General features: G+C 45.7%; 1 non-coding gene across 1 annotated transcript; it reads right to left on the bottom strand.

Moving 5' to 3' along the window:
- Positions 1 to 7,526: 7,526 nt before the first annotated feature.
- Positions 7,527 to 7,606, bottom strand: Trnas-gga. Its single transcript has one exon. It is a non-coding gene; the product is annotated as a tRNA-Ser (tRNA).
- Between the last annotated feature and the right edge of the window lie 15,740 nt (positions 7,607 to 23,346).

Genomic DNA, 23,346 nt, shown 5'->3' with positions numbered 1-23,346 from the left:
GCCGTGGGTGCTCAAAGAGGAGCTTTGACGCCGTCCAAGCAGAAGACAAGGAGGAAGGGGATGAAGAAGGGGGCCCCCCGAAGCTGCAAAGAAGTGCGGCCCGCAAGACATAGAGGAGGTCTTAAGGCTGCTGAAGCTGGCCCCAGAACAGCCGCTCGAGGAGGGAACCATAAACTGGAGGAAGGTCTTGGAGCAGCTGAACCAAGAAGAAATCAACCCATACAACCTCCAGACCCTGGAGAAGCTCGTGAAGTTCAGGGGCTTCAACGCTGGATGAAGACCGGCACGGACAGGGACAACAAGACCAAGGACGTCATGGCAATGGTGGCCATTGGCATGACCAGGGGCTAGAAGGTGGAGAAGATACGCAAGGGCCTCTGAAGAGAGGGCTTGAAGGCTGTCAACATGCTGAGTGACACCTACGGGATAGTCAGCACCACCCTAGACCCCATGGTGCCCACCTTCCCCCGGATGGTGGCTGTCTTCCCCAGCGTGGCCATGGACTTTGCCAGCCTGATGACCCTGGGGCCCGTCTCCCATGTGACGATGACCAGCTCCGTGCCCAACTACCCCAGCTGCCTGATGTGCGCAGGCTTCCCAAGCCTGATCCCAGTCCAGGACCAGCACTATGTGGAGGTGTTGATGAGTGCATACCTCCTCTACCAGCTGGAGGTGTATCTGGTTTTAAACCCCGAGTTTAAGAAACTCTCCCACGATGAACAAAAGAGAGTTGTGGAAGGGTTTGCCAGAGCCACCATGCGGTCCAGCTACTGCTCAGAGGAGCAGAGGGTGCGTCAAATGGTGAAGCACCACCTGGTCATTGTCTCCCCCCGCGGCCTCTTCGTCCTGGGCTCCAGGGTTGACATGGCCATCAGCAACGCTGCCACTGCGTACCGCCGGTACTAAAATCTCCCTTTTCAGGGTCAGTCGCCTCCACCGGTGGGCAGTGAAGGGAGAGCTACCTACCAAGTGAGCCTGATGACAAGACCTCCTCATCAGTAACAAGAGGCAACCAAAGACAAAGTCCACCGGGGGACCAAGCCCGAGGCAGCTATCATGCTGAATTGCCGAGTTTTCTTTTATGTGTCTTGCAATGTTTAAATGTGCTTTGTTTGATTTCGTGTTCTTCTTGTCATGGTGATTGAGAAGTTGAGTAACTCCATTCTTTGTAAAAATCCCCAAACATGCCTCCGCAAACAACTGTGACCTAAATTGCGGATTTTTCTTTAGTCGACTATGTTTAGTATTGCTCTTAAAATAATACCACATGTAGAACCTTTCATGGCCTTCCAAATTAAGCAAAGTTTGTGCCTTTATCATGTACGAGTACTGAGAAATAAATTATGAAACAAAGTTTTCCCTTTTCATTCACTTTCAGTGAATTTCAGCATCCTTTTCACCCCTTTCTTTTACCCAGAATACATTCCGTTAGAGATATATGCACCTCTGCATCCTGAAACAACTGAAACTGAATAATTGAGACAAAAAAGTGCATGTGTGTTACACATGATTATTTTTCTAGTTCTTATTTTGCTCCTTTGTTTTGTTCTTTTCTACAAACTTGCAGGGGAACATCGGGAACAGAGTTATGGTTCCTGCAACACTGCTGGCCACACTCAGCAAAAACTATGGATTCCAACTAAACAAGCTTGCCTGGCACTTGGTGCTCATTGTTTTCACCGTGGAGGAGAGGCAAGGAAAGTCTCTGAATGGAAAGGCTTGCAATGCTCGAAAAGATATCCCCGCGAAGCAAAGTATTGAGAAGGAAAAGATGGATGCCATCATCAGTAAGTCCAGAAATTTGAGATTTATTTCGATTCGTTTTTATACTTTGCTTATACTTGGAGCTCTTATACTTTGAGTGACCCATTGTTTAATGGCCACTCAAAATAAATACATAAATACTATTAATTTTTTGTGCCCCAAATGGTCTAAAATATGTCATTTATTTCTAAAAACAGTTATCTTTTTGCTCATTTCATAGTTCTTAAATTATATATATATATATATATTTTAGTATAATGTAATCAATCATTTATTGATATTACCAGCTTTGCTGTGTAAATATTTCTAGTTACTTAGCTGCTGCTTTAATAAATGTAACATAATTATATGTGTCATGTTACACTTGGAAAAAAAAATTGATTCTGGCTGATTGTACCAAAAATTTTTTCTTCGCCAGCCTATGTCTGCAGCCAATGAAGGTTGATGACACAAAGATCAAGAACAGCCTGAGCAACATGCTGTCAAAGGGATCAAAAGAATAGACTTATATACTGGAACTAATAAAAATTAAGAGTGAAATCCAATTGCAATTTCAATTATCAACAATAGTTAAGTACACAAATGACTTATCACAACCATCTCAAATTTTTTTTTTTAATTATGCAATGTGATCAAAAGTGTTTAGTAGTCAGTTTTTCTTAGAAACCACAAATGCACTGGAAAGGCAGCAGAAAAGGGTTAATGATCGGAATTATGTTAAAGGCAAATCTGCAATATGAATAGCCTCAAGTAACCAAGGAATGAGGGACAATATTCACTAAAGTAAACCGAAAAGCGAATGAAAACAGTAAAGTTCGTTGCTTCTCTACTATGGAGGAAGGACAGCTTCCTTCCACGTAGCTCGGCGATGCTGACCGAAGGATCCAGGAGACGACGTTCAAAGTTGAAGTAGGAAAATGTATTTACAGGTCATTACAAATAGTTTACAGCATGGTGCGTGCACAGCACAGAATCTCGTCGTTCGACGCTCTTCAGTTACCGTCGAGCTCTTTCCTTCTGCTTCGTCTCCCATTTTTGTCTCTTCATGAGACAGGGCATGGCAGGTTCAAACAATCACTCTCCCCTCTCCCCCGTCACTTCACTAATCATGTTTCAATTTCACTTTCCAAACTCCGCCCAAGAAACGCACAATGCTGTAAACTATTTGTAATGACCTGTAAATACATTTCCTACTTCAACTTTGAACGTCGTCTCCTGGATCCTTCGGTCAGCATCACCGAGCTACGTGGAAAGAAGCTGCCCTTCCTCCATAGTACAGAAGCAACGAACTTCACTGGCGCAGTCGACAGCACATCTCACTATCAAACAACGGGCCGTCAGGCAGCAACTCTACAGAAGGAGCGCAACTGCTACGACCACTGACAAGCCACAATGGAACTGCGTGAAGAACCAGGGGCCCCAAGGGTCAAGACACTTACGACTCACCGAGGACGACTACCGTGGACGCATCATCCGGGCTCTGGGCGACAAGCTGCAGCAATGCTTGCGCCGGGTGAGTGGGATTTTTTGCGTCTAGTCGGAGTTGGCATAGCTTGTAATTGGTGGGACATATGGTGCTGACGCGTGGGATGATAGCTAATATGGAGAACGGGCCAAGTGTGGAGAACCCGACAGGGACAGGAATTGTTGGTCAGAGGCAACAGACGCCTCAGAATATGACAGATGGGGAATCAGACGCTCTCGCGATTCGGCGGCTCGAGCTGCGGAGACTAAAAATCGAGTCCGAAGAGAGGAGTTCGATACGCAGAGTAGAGCTGGAAGTCGAAAATGGTCGATCTTCGTCATCTGGGTCAGAGACGAGCGATCAGCGGCGCACAGGCATAGGCCCGGTTGCGCAATGTGCAAAAGTCTTGAAGGCGTACCGTCTGCCGTGCGACGCAGACGTGCCATTATGGTTTGATGAAGTGGAGAAGCTTTTCACTACGTACGAGGTGCCGGACAGCAGTCGCGTGCATTTGATTATGCCGGCGTTGACTGAGCGCGTCCGCTACTTATTACGTACGCTAAACCAGGATGAGTGCATGAACTATGAGTCGGTTAAAAAGGCCGTGTTGATCGAGCTCAAGCTCACGCCAGTCAAGTACCTGGAGAGATTCGAGAAATCTTTTAAAAGAAAAGACGAGACGTGGGCTCAGTTTGCTTCCCGAGTGAAAACATACTTTGCTTATTACCTTCAAGAAAGAGCAGCAGACACAAACGAGGCTGTAGCGGAGCTCATGGTTGCCGATCGAATGAAGGCAAGCCTTAGCGCTGAAGGTCTGGAGTATGTGCGGCTACGGGAAGGAGAGGACATTGTGCGTTACTTGGGCGGAATTTGGGAAAGTGACATCGAAACACGATTGGTAAAATGACAAGGGAGAGGGCATTGTGCGTTTCTTGGGCGGAGTTTGGAAAGTGAAATCGAAACGCGATTGGTGAAGTGACGGGGGAGAGGGGAGAGTGATTGTTTGAACCTGCCATGCTTTGTCTCATGAAGAGACAAAAATGGGAGACGAAGGAGAATGGGGAGAGCTCGACGGTAACTGAAGAGTGTCGAACGACGAGATTCCGTGCTGTGCACGCACCATGCTGTAAACTATTTGTAATGACCTGTAAATACATTTCCTACTTCAACTTTGAACGTCGTCTCCTGGATCCTTCGGTCAGCATCGCCGAGCTACGTGGAAAGAAGCTGTCCTTCCTCCATAGTAGAGAAGAAACAAACTTTACTAAAACAGTCGACATTTAATACCTTTTGTGTCACTTTCGATTGAGTCAAGAGACATCTTGATGCTTTTCTGTTGAAACAGTTAAGAAAATCAACAGGGAATATTGAATGTCAACAGCTTTTCAACAAAAAAGCACCAAAGATGTCTGTTGACGTTCAATTGATAAGTGGGCAAATACTCATAAAAGTCAACATTTTTTATGCATTTCTTTTGAAAAGCTTTTGACATTTCATATTCAATGTTTACTTTTCAACAGCTTTTCAACAAAAAAGCATCCCAGAAAGTCTGTTGACTTTCAATAGAAAAGTGGGTCAATTTTCAATAGGATGTGAACAGACTTTTTCCAGTGCTTCCTGTTGAGAAGTTGTCGACATTTATAGCCTCTGCCGACTTTTTTCAACAGCTTTTCAACAGAAAAGCATCACAGGAAGTCTGTTGACTTTCATTATAAAAGTGGGCTCCTATTCAAAAGGAAGTAAAGAAAAAAGCTGTTGACAATCTATATCCTCTATTAACGTTTTTCAACAGCTTTTCAACAAAAAAGCGTAACAATTTTTTGTAAGAATAGTGAGAGTGGTCCGCCGCATTTGTGCTCATAAAGATGCACGTGCCGTTGCAAACTTCATCAAATATATTGCAGCGTTTGCGTCACGACCACTTTGCCAACGCCGGAGTCCAGACATTATGGCAAGCAGAGGACCAGATTGCGCTACCGCAAATAACTTTCTAGCGCTTCATATATAAAAAAAAAAAAAAGGAATTTAGGTTGGCTTTTTGGGTTTGCCAAGCTCGAAAACATGTTGCGCAGTCCAAAAACAAGACAGGGAACTTGACTGCGAGTTGACACTAATCGGCGAGTTTCACGTTATTCGTAATTTCCAAAGTATTCAAAGAACTCGAATACTTCAAACAGCGAAAGAGCGAAGCGAAATCGAATTGAATAGAAGCATTATTCACGAAGCATTCAAAGTTTCGAATATTCACACACCCCTAATTGGAAGTAGAAGAATGCAAAGTGTTCAATTGACACAATGGTCTTCCAGCTGGACGTGACCCCATGTTTCTATGCCACAACATTTATCCTGTTATTTGTTTCGTATGCGTTGTTCCTGGCTATTACCTCAATGCATAGTTTTGTATTTCTTCTTTGAAACAACTCGAATAATCTTTTGAGTGTTTCCATGCATGTGACAAACGTGGTAGTTGACATTTATCTTCGATGATGCGTCTCCAAATAGTAAGCTCTGCTTCCTTAACCTTGAATTAGGGTGAAGGCTTTTTCTTTATAATTCAGTTTTCATTACTTGAACCACGTGCTTTGTACAAATATTGCACAATTCTCTGGCCACGCAATATGTACAGAGCAGGTCACTGCTAGCTACAACATGCTTGCGCTTTTTCACATTTCGCTCAAACAGTGAAACGAGGGGTGCAAATTTTTATCTAGATTGTTGCCCCAGATGAGTGCTTTCCACCACATCAGTAGTTTTCATGATAGCATTTTATCTGAGAAGTAAAATGACAAAACCAGCGATGGCTTGTTCTTGCCAACTGACGTGCGCTGTAGTAGGAAGAGAAAGCTTCTTCGGCATTAAGATGAAGCTACCACTACCCGACTTTTTGTTTGTGCATATAAACTACAACAATGGCAGTATCTATGTGGTGTTTCAAACTATTAAATGGCATTCATCTGTCAAAGAGAGAACTAATCCATTTCTGTTTTTTTTTGTTTGTTTTTTTTCATTTTGATAACCAAGAATGAATGACATCACACAACCTTTTTTTAACACCATGCGACAAAATGCATTGTGGCAACAAAAATACTATATGTCGCAGCTGTTGCAACACTTAATGAAGCTGCCCCGGTACTTTCCTTAGGACACAACACTGGATTACCTGGCACCTTCGGCAACACGCGAGATATTGCTGCAGCTGGAACAAAACCATGAGCTGCTGCACCCTCGCACCCTTCACAGCTAGTACCAGCCTCCGCTGGTACCGGATGTGAAAGGCCCTCTCCATTTCAGCAGCCCGCCCCAGAGCAGCAGCCTACATCTGCCGAGGCAGTACTTCAGCTACCAGCTAGGAGGCGAACAAGGAGGACAGGGCCTCCTCGGCTGCAAGATAACTTCGCGATACTGCAAGTCATTGCAGAATCGACAAGGCAGGTGGTAAATACACCTCTGCAATAGCAGTTAGACATCGTGGACCCCCTCATGGCATTTGTGGTCCCCCTTTGTCACGAGCTACGGCTCATGCTGTAAAAGCAGCTGAGTGACGCAAAATTTGAGTTACTGAGATTAGTGCACGATTACCAGAAGAGACGCGATCACCTGGACGAGTAAATACATCCCTCATCTAAAACAATTCAACCTGAATTTCTAGCCTCAATGTAAAATTCCGTCTGCCCGGAGGCAACTCGTTGACGTCTGAATAGGCTGTATTTTAATTGCCAAGGGCATATCAAAAAGTAAGGTGCACGATGGACTAGGAGCACAAGATTGAGGGAATTTTTTTACATGGGCATGGACAAGTTTGTTACATATCAAGATGATACGTAGCTCTTGAAAAGTTTGTGATGTCCAAGCAGTTACTGAAGGACATTCCAAGGTTGTCTGTAGGTGGCCAGACATACCACCTAGAGTCCTTCCACAGCATGCTTCCTCGATTTTCTCCAAAATCCAGTCACTTCAGCTGTGAGGGCATGGTGACATGGTAAGCAGGCATTTTGATATGTGCTAGTGTCACATTGTGTTATTTCCATTTGTTTATGGGCCTTTCCAGAAATTTCTACCTTGCACTGCACATGCAGAGAATTCTGGGGATGTGCTGATGTACACTAGCAGACGAGCGAGTGCTCATACGGTCTTCGGGAGCAAGGCCCTACATTGATTTGCACATTCTTTATCTCTATCATGTTCAACAAGCTTCTCATTGTTAACGATAATCCCTAGAAAGAGGGAACAAGGGGGAGAAAGGATAAACACAAATCTTGAAACACAGCAAGGTGACTGGTGTGCGACTGACAAAATTTGTCTGGTCCTGGTATCGAACCAGGGACCTCTTCATCTCCAGTGAAGCACTCTACCAACTGAGCTAACCAGGAGTTAGACGTCAGTTAACGGGTTTTAACAGCTGCCACCAGCCCAACACCAACAAGGGTGAATGGCCCGCATTTTAAGGTTGTCAGATATTTTTCTATTTTCTTCTTGTACCTATAGTACATTCCACTAAAGTCACAATGCAGCCAACACTACCAGCTCATAGGACTAATCAAGCAGTGCTGAAAACAATACTAAAGGCGTCCATTGACTTTTTTGTGCATGTTATTACAAGCTAGTCCCGTCAATCGCAGAGTTCATTGCGACCTTGCGCTTTTAGAGCGAGCATGTGCATTTGTGCAGTGACTTCCAAGCTCCAACTTTGTACAGTGCACGACTTATGCGAATAGAGGACAGAGCCGAGTGAGCGATAATAGGAATCAAATAAATTTTTGGGCCTCTTTCGCTGTTCCCTCAAATATATCACGAAAACCATAAATACATTAAAATATAGACCTTTTTCGTGTAACCCCAAACCCAGCGCGCAACTGACCTACTCGCACCCTCGAACCAGTGAATACCCGGTGCATCATTCGGGCACAGGGTATGCAACCGCGCAGGGTATGGGCGAGTAGGCTTACTGACGGTGTTGTCGAGCGCGTCACGTTTCTCGAAGGCATGCTGCTTTGTCCGTGGGCTACTTTTGAATAGTTTCTCTTTATTGTGTAACATGTCAGAAAATTGTAGATCGGCGGGCTATTATTGCGTCGTGTTCGGGTGTAGTAACAATTTTTCCAAACGGAAGCGCAGCCGTGCCAAGTGGTGCGATGAGCACAAGAAGCCGCAATGCGAGTGTGGTTGCAACATGTTTGTTCTTCAAGCGTTCCCGACGGATTCCGAGTTAAGACGACAGTGGATTGCGAACGTCAATCGTGAGGGCTTTGTCCCAAACTCATCGTCAAGGGTGTGCTCAGATCACTTCGTCGACGGCAAGCGGACCGTCTCCAACCCAGTGCCGATGCTCCGATTGGGATATCACCGCAAGGTATGCCATCATTTCACAGCGTGGGCCATTTGTTTAAGTACATTTTAAGCAATCGGTTCATCGAGCGGCGTTTCATCGACAGGTTGTTTTACGCTGCAGTGTTTCAGCCAAAGTCGGTCGTGGTTTCAGCATCAATTCATTAAATCAAAACGAACTCCTGTTCATTTCATCAACAGAGCTTGCGATGGTTCGTCGACAGCTTTTTTGCGCCATAGCCATGCATATTGACTCTGCGGTGGCATTAATATCACTGGTGGCATTGGGGAGACTCAATTGACAGTGCAACGCTGAGAGTGGTGAGCGGTTGCCTAGGCCGCTGGCCTCCTAATTCCGTCTTTCTCCAATTGCGTAACCATCTGTTATGAGGCGTAGTGTGTCGCCACGATCCCACAGGCACGAGACTACGGCTTCTAAGGCGGCCGCTTCCCACTCTCATCGCCAATCACTGCTTCATTGAGTTCGTCCCTACGAGCCCGGCGCTCTAGATGCCACTAGATTTATTCGAGGCCAGTGACCTCAATGCTTATCCAATCAAGTTCTAGCGAGTTTAATGATTTGTCGACGAAATGTCGCAACAGCGTGCGGTTCTCGTAACGAATTTTGCTGAAACAGTGCAGTGCTGACGAAGCGTGCTTCGAGGAAACGTTTGTCAATAAAGACACAAACCTCCTTATTGGCTTTTTTTTTTTTTTTTATCAAATACTTTGGGTTGTTTTGATCACACCTGTGGAATGTTCTGCAAGTTGTCCTAGGCCGAAGACAGCTTGAACGAGAGTAAGTTCTACCGCTCAAGTTGCAGGTACCAATTGCCGAGAGCTTACCTGTATGCGTAACAGGCTTGATTGCGTAATGTTACTTTTTTTGTAGAAGCTCGACCAGAACTCGCGGTGGTCTTCGTCCTCGTGCTTTGGAGGAGTCAAGGTAAGGTGCATGGATGTTGCAGTACAAACATATTGAAGTTGAGTCCTTATCTTGGAGGGTACCCTTCTAAATAATTTATTTGAGCTGTTTGAATTCTTCCTGTACGAGGCACAAATGCTCAAGCATGGTGGATAACATAAGTTTTTTTGTTACTCTGTTAGAAACCACTGGCAAGCACTGCCACAAATGTAGGGCCTCAGCCGCCAACTCTGTTGACAGCCATGTGGCTATCCAGTGTGGTAAGCAGACCTTTCCATTTGCCTCTCATCTTGTCCCCCATTGTATGGTGTCAATTGTCTGCCCACTTTTCTCATGACGTAGCAGGCACCAGAATCCATGGCTGGTACTAACATTGGCCCTTGTTCACGAACTGTTTTGGGAACGATTCAGCTATCCAATGTGGTAAGCAGACAGTTGCACTTACTTCACAGCTCGCTTCGTTGTCTAGTGAAAATGACTTCCGTTTTTTGCTCGGCACAGCAGTTGCCAGCATACACTGCTGTCACTAACGTCAGGCCTTGTGCACCAACTGTTTTGAGAACCACTCAGCTACCCAGCGTGTTGAACGGACCTTTGCACTTGCCCCTTGTCTTGCCCTATATTGCACATTGTTAATTGCTTGACCATTTTTTCTCTGCACAACAGTCACCACGACACACTGCTGCCACTAACATTGGGCCGAAGCCGCCAACTGGTTCGGGAAGCACTCGGCCACCCAGCATGGTGAGCAGACAGTTGCACTATCTTGTCAGCTCACTCTTTGCTGTCCAGTGAAAATGACTTTTCGGTTTTCTCTCTGCACAGCAGCCCCCAGCAACCGCTGCTGCCGCAGACGTTGGTCCCCCCTCGCCGACGGTCACGATCGTGCAAGGGTCCGCGAGGCTACCGAACACGGTGAGCAGACAGTTGCGCTTGCTGGTCAGCTCCCTCTTTGTTGTCTCATGAAAATGACTTTTTTGTTTTCTCCCTGCACAGCAGCCCCCAGCAACTGCTGCTGCCGCAGACGTTGATCCCCCCTCGCCGGCAGTCACGATTGTGCAAGGGTCCGCGAGGCTACCGAACACGGTGAGCAGACAGTTGTGCTTGCTGGTCAGCTCGCTCTTTGTTTTCTAGTGAAAATGACTTTTTTTCGGTTTCCTCTTGGCACAGCAGCCCCCAGCGACCGCTGCTGTTGCAGACGTTGGCCTCCCTTTGCCGACATTCACAACTGTGAAAGGGTTCGCGAGGCTACCGAACACGGTGAGCAGACAGTTGCGCTTGCTGGTCAGCTCGCTCTTTGTTGTCTCATGAAAATGACTTTTCGGTTTTCTCTCTGCACAGGAGCCCCCAGCGACCGCTGCTGCCGCAAAAGTTAGGCCCCAGTTGCTTACAGTCACGATTGTGGGAGGATCCAACAGGCCACCCAGCATGGTGAGCAGACAGTTGCACTAACTTGTCAGCTCACTCTTTGTTGTCCAGTGAAAATGACTTTTCGGTTTTTTCTCTGCACAGCAGCCCCCAGCAACCGGTAAGAGCAAATGTTGAACTCGACTATTGAACATAACTCCAGTTTCAGAAGTGAATTCGAAATGTCTTGGAACTATTTATGCAACAAGAGGTTAGTTGGATTTGCCAAACAAAAAGAAGCAAGTAGCACACATATCTACTTTAACCCATATGTGCCTGAACTTGGGGAAATTAAGAAAAGTGATTTATTTTCCCGTAATAATTGCTTCTGGGACCTCAGAAAGCGGAATCAACCTTTTATTAAAAAAACAATTTTTCGAACTGAGTTTTTGTAGCCGTCCTACATATAGGACACTAGGCACATGTACTCATTTGAATGGTACATTTTGAAGCATTTGACTGGAAGCCCAAAGCCGATTTGACCGCATTGACCACACAGTGATCCCTCAAGACAAGCAAACAAGGTGTGCTCATTGCCATGGGAAGACCACCACACGGTGTGAAAAATGCGACATCGGAGTGTCGGCATTTCTCCTTTACTCACCTCCGATGTCAATCGTCCGTGTCGATCCGCTCGACATCACCGAAGTCGCACCGGACGACATGGCGGCGGTACACTCAACTCAAAACAAAACGGGAGTGCTTTGATGATCCAATTACACGGAAGAGAAAAACATCTGAGCAAAATATGCTTGAAGGCTGTGGCTCCGTCGTCCCGTCCACCCTGAAATGGGTGGCCACTAACCGGAAGTTCGGGTTCACGGCCTGCAAGCCAACACAGTTTATCCCGCAAGTTCCGTCAAGTACCCATCCAAGTCGAGCCAAGTTCCCCCCATACCCACAACGTTGCCTACCCAGATAATCGCTACGCCGCCACTATTCTAAATGATGAGCCACTAGACGGTGCTGTCAACGCCGTTTTTGCAAGATGGCGGCGTCCTTTCCAAAAAAGGTCTATACATTACAAGAATATTAACTAAAGCTTCAGAGTAGCAGTTCACTAAAACTTCAAAGAGCACGCAAAAAGTCAACAAATCACTTGGGACCGTTCTGTCTGGCCCTGCACTTAGGACCATTCTGTCCAGGACCATGTTGTCTGAGACCATTTTGTCCTTCACCATTTTTTCAAGGGCCATTTTGTCCTACACCCACCATATCTCCGAGGTATCCAGCATCACCTCAAGCCAGCACACACAAGGAACCAGAAAGCCTTGTCGTATGCCAGCTCGTATAAAAACAGTATTTCAGCACACGACAATTTTTATCTTCAAGACACTTGCACTGAAGAAGGTACACACATGCATAAAGGAAGACTTGCCCAAAGCATGTACAGGATGATACTGTGTTCTGTGTGCTTTCTTCGAGCTCAAGGGCCTCATGTTGTCCTTAGGTATGAATCGGTAATGTTGACGATGGCTCATGTCTAAATTTAGGATTTCAGAAACTCTTGTCTGTAGTCTTGCTGTGCTACTCTTTCCCTTACAGTGAGCAAATATGTGGTTCCTGTCATCTGAAGGAGTTCTCACCTATTCTTGTAAAAGTTGAAGTGCCCAACGCTCAGTCTTTACATGTAGGAGACAGCAGACCTGATGGACTTTATGTATTTTATAAAATAGGTGCATCAGCTGATGAATGAAGGCATCACAGAATGACAAATGTGTGTTATACTTTCATCTGCTATACACCAGGAATCTCTCTGAAACATCAAATGGAGATAAAACTACTTCATTTAAGAAGGGCGGAATGCAATCATTTTCGGGACGATTAAATTTAACTTATTCTCCCCTACACTCTTGAATCTGGTCAAGTTATTGAACAAGGCTGCAACCCCGTCAAATCATTTCGAAGTGCAATCTCATTTTTTCTGTTTCTTAAAGGGGCACCGACAGGTCAAAATCATATATTTTTTTTTTTTATTATCCGAAATGATTGAAAATGATGCCTGAACATTACCCTCAAAATTCGGAACTTGGGAACTCGGGTCTCTGAAGTAAAAAAACAATTTCCCGAAGCCGAATTTTAAGTTCCTGCGCGATCTGTGCCAGTGCAGCGACATCAAAGTTTGACCACCGTATTCATAAATGTTCCCCTACTCGACTCCACACTCAACTCGACTTGGGTGGAGTATGGACGCGCGCCTCCCCTTTAAGTGCCATTCATATTCATGGACGCAAATCGGCACTCACTCGAACTCGAGTGAACTTGAGATACCATTCTCCACTCCAACCAGCTTGAGGACGTCTGGAAGCGAGATTATAGCCAGACATTTTATTCAAAACACAATTTTCACGTGGAAAATAAATATATTCATTTGTGTTATCTAAAAAAGTGTACCATACAAACACCAAATTAGTGAACTACAAGTTTTATTAAAGCAGCGTAAAGTTTCGATGTGTTAGAGCGATAAAATAGACAAAGTCGTTACCTTGTCCGGCAAAAAGCGCATTAGCTGTCTGCGTCCAGCAGCATCGAATCACGGGATCTTTTGTTGTCGTATCGTCAATAGTTATCCAAATCGTTGTTCGTGTCATTGCCATCCATAGTCTTCCATGGAGCCCTGCTTTGTCACCTCGCCACCTCGCACGACGAACGATGGAGGACACTAACGACTCGGAAATGGCCGATTCTGAAGAGCGCGCAGGGGTCCGCTTTATTTATGCTGCGAAAGAGAAGGTGCTCTTACAAGTGCTTGTGACAAAACATGTGCAAGTTCTGGAGAACAAAAAGACAAACAACTGCTCGAAGGAGGCTAAACTTAAAGCATGGGAGAAACTCAGCACCAAGTATAACAGCCAGCCAAACGTCTGCCCATGAAGCGCTAAGCAACTGCAGAGGCGTTGGGAAAACGAAAAATCCAGGTATAAAAAGACGAAGTCCGATGCGACAAGGGACATTCACGCCACAGGTATGTCAATCGTTTGCATATTCAGGGAAAATAACAACGGGGGGAGAGGGGGAGGCTCTCTCAACACTCCCTCTTCCTTGACCCCATCTCTGGACAGATAAATGTTGTCCTCATCATCATGATGTGCAGAGTGACGACACCGCTGCCGGTAAACTGTTTGCAATGTATAACAATAAACACCGGACAGAAGGAAACACCGTCAGCCTGAGCGGCACGGTGCCGTACCAGGGTCTTAGGAAAGGAGGCTCCCTCCCCTACCGCCGTGACCACACTCCATAATCGAGGCCACGGAGGCCTCGTTACCGCCACAGCAACAGCATTGTCTGTGACAAAAGGTAGTTCTAGGCTTCTTTTACTTTTAGTAGTGTTGCAGTCAGACCCTTTTGTCCGCCACACTACCCAGTACGAAAGACGAAGACATGTTACTTTTCAATGATACTAATACGGATTAACCCTTTTTTGGGAACAATATGACGTTTGAACGATATGTGAATGATTGCAGCCGTCTAATCCACCGCTTCCACTCAAACGTTGCACTGGGCCCTGGCATTAGCACCCGCCACATATTTGCTATTAATTGAATGTATGGTACTCTCATGAATTGTTCCCAAAGAGATCACTACTTTACCATACGCCAATGTTGCGCTGGTGAATGTTCATCCGAAGTTGGTTGGTTTCGCAGCAGATGACTCTTGGCCAGCAGATGGCAGTCAGTTCCTCCGGGTCTTGCATTTGGCGCAGTGACACGAAGTCTCCCGTGACAGTGTCGCACGCCTCGCTCAAACGCTCTTTTGGCTCCCAGGAGCTGTAGCCTCCACAGTTCGCCAAGTTATCGTGAAACGGAGTATAGGCAAATCTAGTGCTTTGATTGGTAGACTTCTGATCACAGGTGGTGGCCAGGTCATTCATTCAGCAAGCAGTTGGTGGATGGGTGTGAGTTCATTAAATGTAGTTAAGGAAGGAGTCGGAGGGGCCAAAGATGACAGCAGGTTCCTCATGCCCACGTGTCTGAAAGTAATGGTACATCTGTTCAGTGGTGTCCCATTCCTCACACCAATGCAATTGTGGAATCACAAGGGCTGAAGTTTCCGGTTAGCCAAAATGTCGTGAAGTGGATTATAATACCTGAATTGAAGTTTCATATGAAAATTCAATTGTATGGAAATCTCAGTTGCTTGCAGGCATGCAGGATGGAGACAGAGGACGACGAGATGTTTGAGGAACCACTGATGGACATGGGAGGCAACCCACATGACGTCACAGCCGCCGGAGTCAGCTTCGAGGCACCGGACTTAAGCGGGACATGTTTTACAAGCACAAGAATGTGCTGCAAAGGCGCAAGAAGAGCTGGCTGCGGCCATGGTAGCTTTCTTAAATAAAGCACCGAAGTAAGCGGATTGAGCATATTTGGGCCGTACTTGGGAGCAATTATTCATCTAGCTATGGTATTTGATATGTCTTTATTGTTAACATTCACAATACCAAGTGTTCTACCACATATTAATATTCATACTCCCCCTACACACATGCAGAAAAGAAAAACGTCTTGCTATTATAGTGACTGACAGGGCAAGAAGGGTGAATCCAAAGCTCCAGCATCTCACCCAGTTACTGTTGGGGAGGAGATCAGACCCTGGCGCCCAAGCAGCGAACTTTAGAACTATACAGATGGGGACAAGAAACAACATTGACCCTGCTCTCGGCTGACGAAACTCAACACAGCATCAGCGTCTGGCTAGAGTTTGTGTTCTCCGGTCGCCCAAAGGGGAGGGGGGCTCCTTTGTTACCACTCCGGCCTGCAGGAACAATGCAGCATGCACAATGCATATGCCCAGCTCAGCACAAAAGCCGAAGTGTGTCAAGCTCCAATTCTCTGACGGCAGCTTTCGGGAGAGATCCGGCCCCAACTATAAACATTACTTTGTTTATTGTTAGTATTTTTACGTTACACTGTGCCCCTCGCTCTACTGAAGATGACGACGTGGACGTGTCCACAAGGGCTGTGAGCATGTCCACTGGCCTTGTGTTGGGTAAACACCGAGGTGTGGGGACAACAAACGGGAGAACCACCTAGAAGACAAGGCTTGCACATGAACTTTGGTTTGTAGACCCCTGACCCATCCCAAATGGTAAACAGCCAGAGGCTTGACGAGAATGGGCCACATCGCAACTATGTTGCATTCACTGGCGGCCACAGCTCTGTGTGGGCGACTGCTGAGCGCAAGCTCATAGCGAGCTTCCACAGTTCATTTGCAACCTGCACAGAACACCATCAAGATTGCCAGTCTTAGCAGCCTATTAATGTGAGCTCGTCTTGAGCATGACCACTGAGGCAGGCGATGGAGGAAGCAATGTAGCAGACGATGGTGCTCATTCGGGCTACCTAGGAGGTATCTACTACCCAGTTAAAAATACCCACTGAGTCCACTGGGGAGTTCAATTGGTATCAATTGGTATCAGTGAAATCCAATTGGTATTGAGAGAACCAATTGGCCAGTCCAATCAGAATGCATTTTTCCAATTGATTGCCAACTGGTATTAATAACTCAACAGAGTTGGGAATTTCAATTGGTACCAACTGGTATCAGTGAAATCCAATAGGTATTGAGAGAACCAATTGGCCAGTCCAATCAGAATGCATTTTTCCGATTGATTGCCAACTGGTATTATTAACTCAACAGAGTTGGGAATTTCAATTGGTACCAATTGGTATCAGTGAAATCCAATTAGGATTGAGAGAACCAATTGGCCAGCCCAATCAGAATGCATTTTTCAGATTGATTGCCAACTGGTATTATTGTGAGGAATGTACAATTTCAATTCCTGGCAACACCCAGCCTCAGGAATGTCATGTGACCCCTGCTTCGACGGAGGGCTACGTAAGCCCCCAACGCGGCACGGCCAGTTGGGAGGGACAGGACATCCTTGACGACACACGTGGTCAGGAGTTTTGGATCCACTGCGACGGACATGCTTTTTAGTTCCGGGAACGTTCTATAGACCTGACTTTAGGTCTAGCTTATACCGACCAAACATCAGCACGGGCGGGCTGGTTTCACCGCTTAAACTGTGCAGGAAGGCAACAACATAGAAGGAACCAGACCTGATCAACTACCACTGCTGCAGTGGGCCAGCATCCAAGGAACACGGCCGGTGATCCCGAGAACTCAAGTAAGCCCAACGGATAGCTGGCCGCAAGGCACGTCGCCACCACTCCCCACTCATGCTTTCAGCATGATTGCTTCCCCACAATTTATCGGAGAACTATACAGCTCACAGACCAGTGACCGTACTATTCATTAGGGAACTGCACAGCTCATAGTCAAGAGTGCCTACCCATAGCCAAGAGACCAGAGTTCCAACCTGCAAGTAAGTGCCCGGAAAGATATTCGACCAGACAATTCTGCCACCCATCATAGAAAGATGCGTGGTTATCAAGGCCAACCAACAGTGAACTTAGGCAACAGTATCAGCGCAGAACGGGAGAACATTTATGGTTAAACAGTGAAGATTACACTCTTTTACTGAGCTGAGGGTAAGCCAGTTTGGAGGTGTCAGAAACATGGCCATGACTGGAAAAAGAGCATCACTACAGGCCACTTTTTAAATGACAGTCGCCTTCCGCTCGGACAGACCCTCGAAGTCCTCTTGTCATTGATGGCACAAGAGCCACAATGTCTTCCAATAAAAAAATTTACTCTTGGGAAACAAGGATTTTTTCGACAGAAACCGTCGTGGCCTGGACCTGGTTCTTTCGAGAAACTTGCTTCAAATGTTTTGACAAATTGCTAAAGTTGTCACTGAGACCAAGCATTGGTGGCACTTGCATACTCATTTAGATCTACAAGGCAGAAATTGTCCATCTTAAGTACCATAGAGGGCGAATGTTTGACAGCATTTGGATCCTTGGGATGGTGAAACTGCAGACGGGGTCTGCAGGTTAACATCATTGAAGTGGGCCCGTGCACTTTGTGGAAATGCGGTCATTTCCTTTTCTCGAGAGGCGCTAAAATGGCCGCGGAGCGAGCCGCTGGATTCATTTGTTCAGCCGCACGCATCCGTCAATGGCGAGGGGGACAGCGCCATCTTAGAAGCTGTACCCTCGTCACCCCCTCCGAAAGGGGACGCGATTGTCCCCAAATCCTGGGACCCCTGTGGTCGAGGGTGCGCTAGGGAGGCGACGACAAGGGTGTGTCGGACGCCGAGAGGGGGACTCTCCGGGTGGCGATGGGAGCGTGTGGTTGTGCGTCGGACTCGTCTCCAGTACGTTGGCGCCCATCGGCTCTCGGGAATGCATCGAGCGGTGAGTCGATTCTCGTCACCGGTGCTCAGTGAGTCGCGTTATTATATGCCCTGTATAGCTTCTTGCGGTGATTAAACTGTTTGGTCACCCGGCACACTGTGTGGTACGTTTGTCTCGTTTATTAGAGCGGCGCTGTGCAGCAAACGAACGAACCCGCCGCGGCGGTTGAACGTGAGTATGCTGCGGGGTGGGTGTTGGAACACGGGCTCTCAGTGAGCCCCGGGTCTTATTGTTCCGCGAACGGTGTTTAAAGCTCCCACAACTTGGAGCTGTGCGAAAAGAACAACCATGACAAAGTACACCTGCTTAAACTGATCAAGAAGCATGTGTTGCCTGGCACCATCATCATGACCAACGAGTGGGCCGCTTACAAGAATGTTCCTCTACTTGGTTTACAGCACCTGACTGTGAACCATACCCTCTACTTCATGGATCTTGCAAGGTGGGCGGACACGCAGAGAAACGAGTCAACATAAAGGGCACTTGAGCGCCATTACACTGATACTGGAGGAACCCAACACTATGGATATGGCCAGCCCCTCTGCAAGTTCACGTGACAAAGAGAGATGAATATCAGAAACATGGATCCGTTCATACGTATTCTGGAGATAGCTGGAGGTGTGTATCCCACAAGACCCACTGCAGTTCGACAGCTGTCAGACCAAGGTGGTGGTGCAGCTCAGATAAATGTTGTGCGGTTGCAGCAACAACAGCCAGGTATACCATGGAACCAGCCTCCCGTGCCACCGCTTAAGATGACCAACCGTCCCGGATTTGGCGGGACTGTCTTAACTTTTCAAATGGCGTCCCTAGTCCCGCATCATTCCTGGCAGGACACCTATTTGTCCCAGATTTTGTCCAGACCGTCAAGCTAAAAATTTTATATGTGATCCTACTCACGCCCAACAATGCGCTTCATGCTTTGAAACACGAAGAGCATAAAGAGCAGAGGCTTTAGCCACTTCAGTATGCAGGCCATGGCAAGCCAAAAATCAAGCCGACACTGGTGCCGTGCCGCCTGAGCCGAGCTCCTAGAAGTACACACTAGCCACATTCGATTTGCCTGCAACTCCTGCACCAGTGCAGAAAAGTGTAGGGCGGTGTACTTCCAGACCTATCTCGATACACATACCAGAAGTAGACTGCCCTACATTTTTCTGCACCAGTGCAAGAGGTGAAGGTAAATCAAACGAAGCTATTGTCACCGTTAATTCGCATGTGAATTTCAGTGAACGACGTAGCGTCACCATGTTTCAATATTTTTCATGACTGCTTCTTCCAAGCGTGATCTTTATATGCTGTTGTATCATGCCCAGGACAATGTCTCAACGAGTCTCTTTTTTTCGTCTGTGTATGTGCCACCACATCAAAACCTCACGGTTGTTCTGGGGCACTAAAGAAATAAAGGATTATTATTTATCATCTCTGTTTGTATAAAACCCTCCATGTCTCCCTTCTCCTTCACGCTGCACTCATTGCATGTTTACACCGTTGCTGCGATAGAAAGTTTGGAGCATGTGCCCCTCAGCTTTTCTTGTGTCAACACTTTATGACGGAGTTTATGCTAGGGTGACCGACCACCTTCATGCTAGAGAAATGCGGGACATGCGATGCAGTGGGGGGGGGGGGGGGGGGGGGTAGAGGAAATTTATTATACATAGGGTTCCGCGTTTTCGGTTTCTATTTTTTTCAAAATTCGGCTTACTTTTTTCGGTGTTTATTTTAATATTCAATTTTAGGTTTTTTTCGGCGTATATTTATGCCCACTAAATTTTATCCGCGTTTTTCAGTGTATATACAATAAACACCAACGGTCACCGGATCAGATGATTCTTGTAGCTCTGATATTTTTGATCATTCAAAGAATAAAGGCACAGATACATTGAAAAAAGAAATGGACACTTTATTTGGCTAATGTGTGCAACTGTAAAAGAAACAAGAAGAAAACAGAAGTACAGACAAGTCAGATATAAAGCCTATTTCCAAAAAAAAAAAATGGAACTTTACCGTCTGTACGTCAGGATTACATGATCTTAATATAGTGCACACACATGTACATTCCCAAGTTCTCCTCGTTGATCCGCACTCTTTCTTCCCGGTTAATATAACCGTGAGCTTCGAGAATGCCCTCACAACGCTAACACTGGACACTGGCAGGCCGAGGATATGAAGAGCTGCCTCAGCCAAATTTGGCCCATCAACCAATTGTGACCACCAAAAGAGACACGGTGCGACGTATTGAAGCACAACATAACATGCAGAGCTTGAATCAAGTCAGTCTTCTTTACAACGAGTTAAAAAACACGCTTGTATATGGGGAGTCAGGGGGCATTTCAGGCTTCACGTTCGGATCGATGATGCGGCACATTCAAACCAAAACGTCGTGATGGCATCCGTGTATCCCATAAATTCGGGCACATTTCGATAGACACTGTCGTTCCATTCTTTTTTTTTTTTTTTTGCCACAGCTCTGCGGTACGACTGGAAGGCCAAAGTGAGCTTTTCCGGTTAAAACTGAATTTTAGAAAATGAATGCGACGTATTTTTATCGGTTTCAATTGAAAATGCCGAGCCTAAAAACTGACCTTTTTCGGTTAAAACCGAATTTCCGAAAATGGATTCGGCATACTTTTATCGGTTTTTATCGGTTTAAACCGAAAACGCCGAACCCTAATTATACACAATGACCCGAGGCTCTGTTAACGGATTTCTTACCCTGTGCTGTTTATACACCTGCTAATTGTATTGTAGCAATGAAGCTCAAATAAATTTCACTCCCAGTGATATATATTTTTTTACGCTAAATATGTTATCAAATGTGTCGAAGTTGAAAACATAAAAATCGACTGTATCAGAACTCAATGCATCAATTGGAAATAAGAAATAAATCTTTTTTGGGTTATTTTTTCCTGTCAACGCTTACTTTGCCAACACGGTCCCATACAAATTTTTAACAAATGTTGTGTTCTTTTTTGACCGTTGTAAGTGTAACTGTCTTCACAAAAATAAAAAAATATCCACAGCAACACTTTCTCATTTACACAGCAATTTGAAAATAATTATGATATTTTATAATTAAGCTTTTGGCGTGCAAATTTTTTACAACATAGTATTTTGCCATCAAGGGGAGAGAGAGGCACAACGGCACATGCGCGTCGGGCCTCCTGCAAGAATGACGGTCGCTTCCAGTAATGCTTGGGTAGAAAATGGCTTACCATTTCGTTTCACACGATTACCAGCGACCTCAGCACTTTCCCATGCCGCGTTGTTCGGCAGCACCATGAGTTGCGGAATGAATTTATATATGTGAAATGCGGGACATTTTGAAGATTTAAAAATATCTCGCGGGACGCGGGACACGAGCTTTCAATGCGGGACAGTCCTGCGAGTCACGGGACGGGTGGTCATCCTAGTTTACGCCCTTGTGGAGTGGGTATTCTCGGCTATGAAGTGTTTGTGGGGAGACAAAAAGAAATTGTATGCATGTTGAAGTTGTCCAGGCAGAATTGCAGGTAATGCTGAACTCCCGCGTGAAGTGCGACAACCTTTACGAGTACATTCTCCAGCTAGAGGAAGTGTTGCGAGCTGCGTTTTCTTACCACAAGTAAAGGCTTCGAGAGGCCACAGCAACAAAGGACTGATGGATTGACGGATTTATCTGGAAGTGGAACTGTAGGTTGCCGCAATAAAAAAAGAACTGATATCTTACCTGCCAGTGTAATTTCCAGGACAAATTTGTAGCACATTTCGCAATTTTTTTAGATGAAACAATAAAACTCAATTTGAAACAGCGGAATTCGATCTTTGTCCGTAAAATTCAGACTTCAATCTTAAAATCGAAACTTCAAAACTTTTCGAACTTGGACCTCTAAGATATTTAAAATCTTTGAATTTTTCTTACTTGAATATTAAAGAAATTCTAAATGTTCAAATTTCAAACTTGATTTGTTAAAAAAATTTTAAATCTTTGAACTTGAACTTTTAAATATTGACATTTTCTCTTTTTTTTTTTATTTGAACCTCAGTGGGGTTTTTAAGTCCGAACTTGCCAAATTCAAACCTTTATAAGGTTCAAATTTTTTAAATCTTTCAAACTCAAACTGGGACAGGTTCACGGCATCCCTAGCTTGGAGTCTGTTCAATACCTCGGAACAGTCAGTGACTCTGACGTGGATGTCCAATGTCCCACATGTGATGTGAGGTATGTAGTGGCAAACCTATAAAAAGGGGAAGCCACTTTATGTTAGATCTTGAAGCGCATTGAAGTGATCTGCTGGAAAATCACAAAAACTTGTTTGCTTCAGTTAATAAAAAGGTGTCGTTCCAAGTCGGAGACATTGCATTAAGCAAGGGCTACGACATTTTACCTCTGACGTAGGACGACATCAGCATCACCACAAACACAGACGAGGCGTGTCATTGTTTGAATCCTCAAGATTCAGCATGTGGCCACTGCAACTGCAGATTAACAACCAGCAACGAACGAATGGCATCCACCATGGCGGACAGCATCACACGAGCGCTTGCCACTCCTACAAGTCGAAGGGCCCCGGTACAGTCCAACCAGGCGGGACCAGCATACGCCGCTCCTCCTATCAGACAATTCTGTGAGTTCAGCATCGACTACTCCGCCACCGAGCCACATCCTGTCCCAAAAGCTCCACACATCCCAGAGCCATCGCAGTCTTACAGACTCGCAGGCCAGCCCGCCAGCCTCTACCCAGGCATCCCGTCAATTTTTTCAGCGGCGGGCTTTGTGGCGACCCGGCCCGCCGCTGGAAAAGGTTGCCGACCCCTGCACTAGGCCTATATAATGTGACTAGAGTTAAGTGTTATTTTTGTACCATTTCATGATCTAATGTTCCTGCAATAAAAAGTTTGAGCTGCATTACATGTGCATTGCAACATAAACTATCTTTCCTTGGCGTAACTGCCCAAAGAGGTTTACATTTCAAATTTGGTTAAGCTCTACTTTGAAACATTAGTGCATAAAATTTGAGTACATGACTGCAAGCTCAAGACAGTCTTCATAGTGGTGATTGTTGCACATCACTATGATTCATATCGGTTTAAAGTGACTAGACGTCCCGTTTTGGCCAGGACATGGACTGTAAACTTTGAGATTCCCGTGTTTGTTTGCACGCATCGAAGTAGCAACGCTCGCGAGCCGATTAATGTTGTTGTTATGTAGG

This window comes from Ixodes scapularis, unplaced genomic scaffold (genome assembly GCF_016920785.2).
Source record: "Ixodes scapularis isolate PalLabHiFi unplaced genomic scaffold, ASM1692078v2 PGA_scaffold1__304_contigs__length_218370807, whole genome shotgun sequence".
In the NCBI taxonomy this organism is placed as follows: domain Eukaryota; kingdom Metazoa; phylum Arthropoda; class Arachnida; order Ixodida; family Ixodidae; genus Ixodes; species Ixodes scapularis.
Note: the sequence above shows the minus strand (reverse complement) of the source record. Positions and strands in the feature narration are given on the sequence as shown.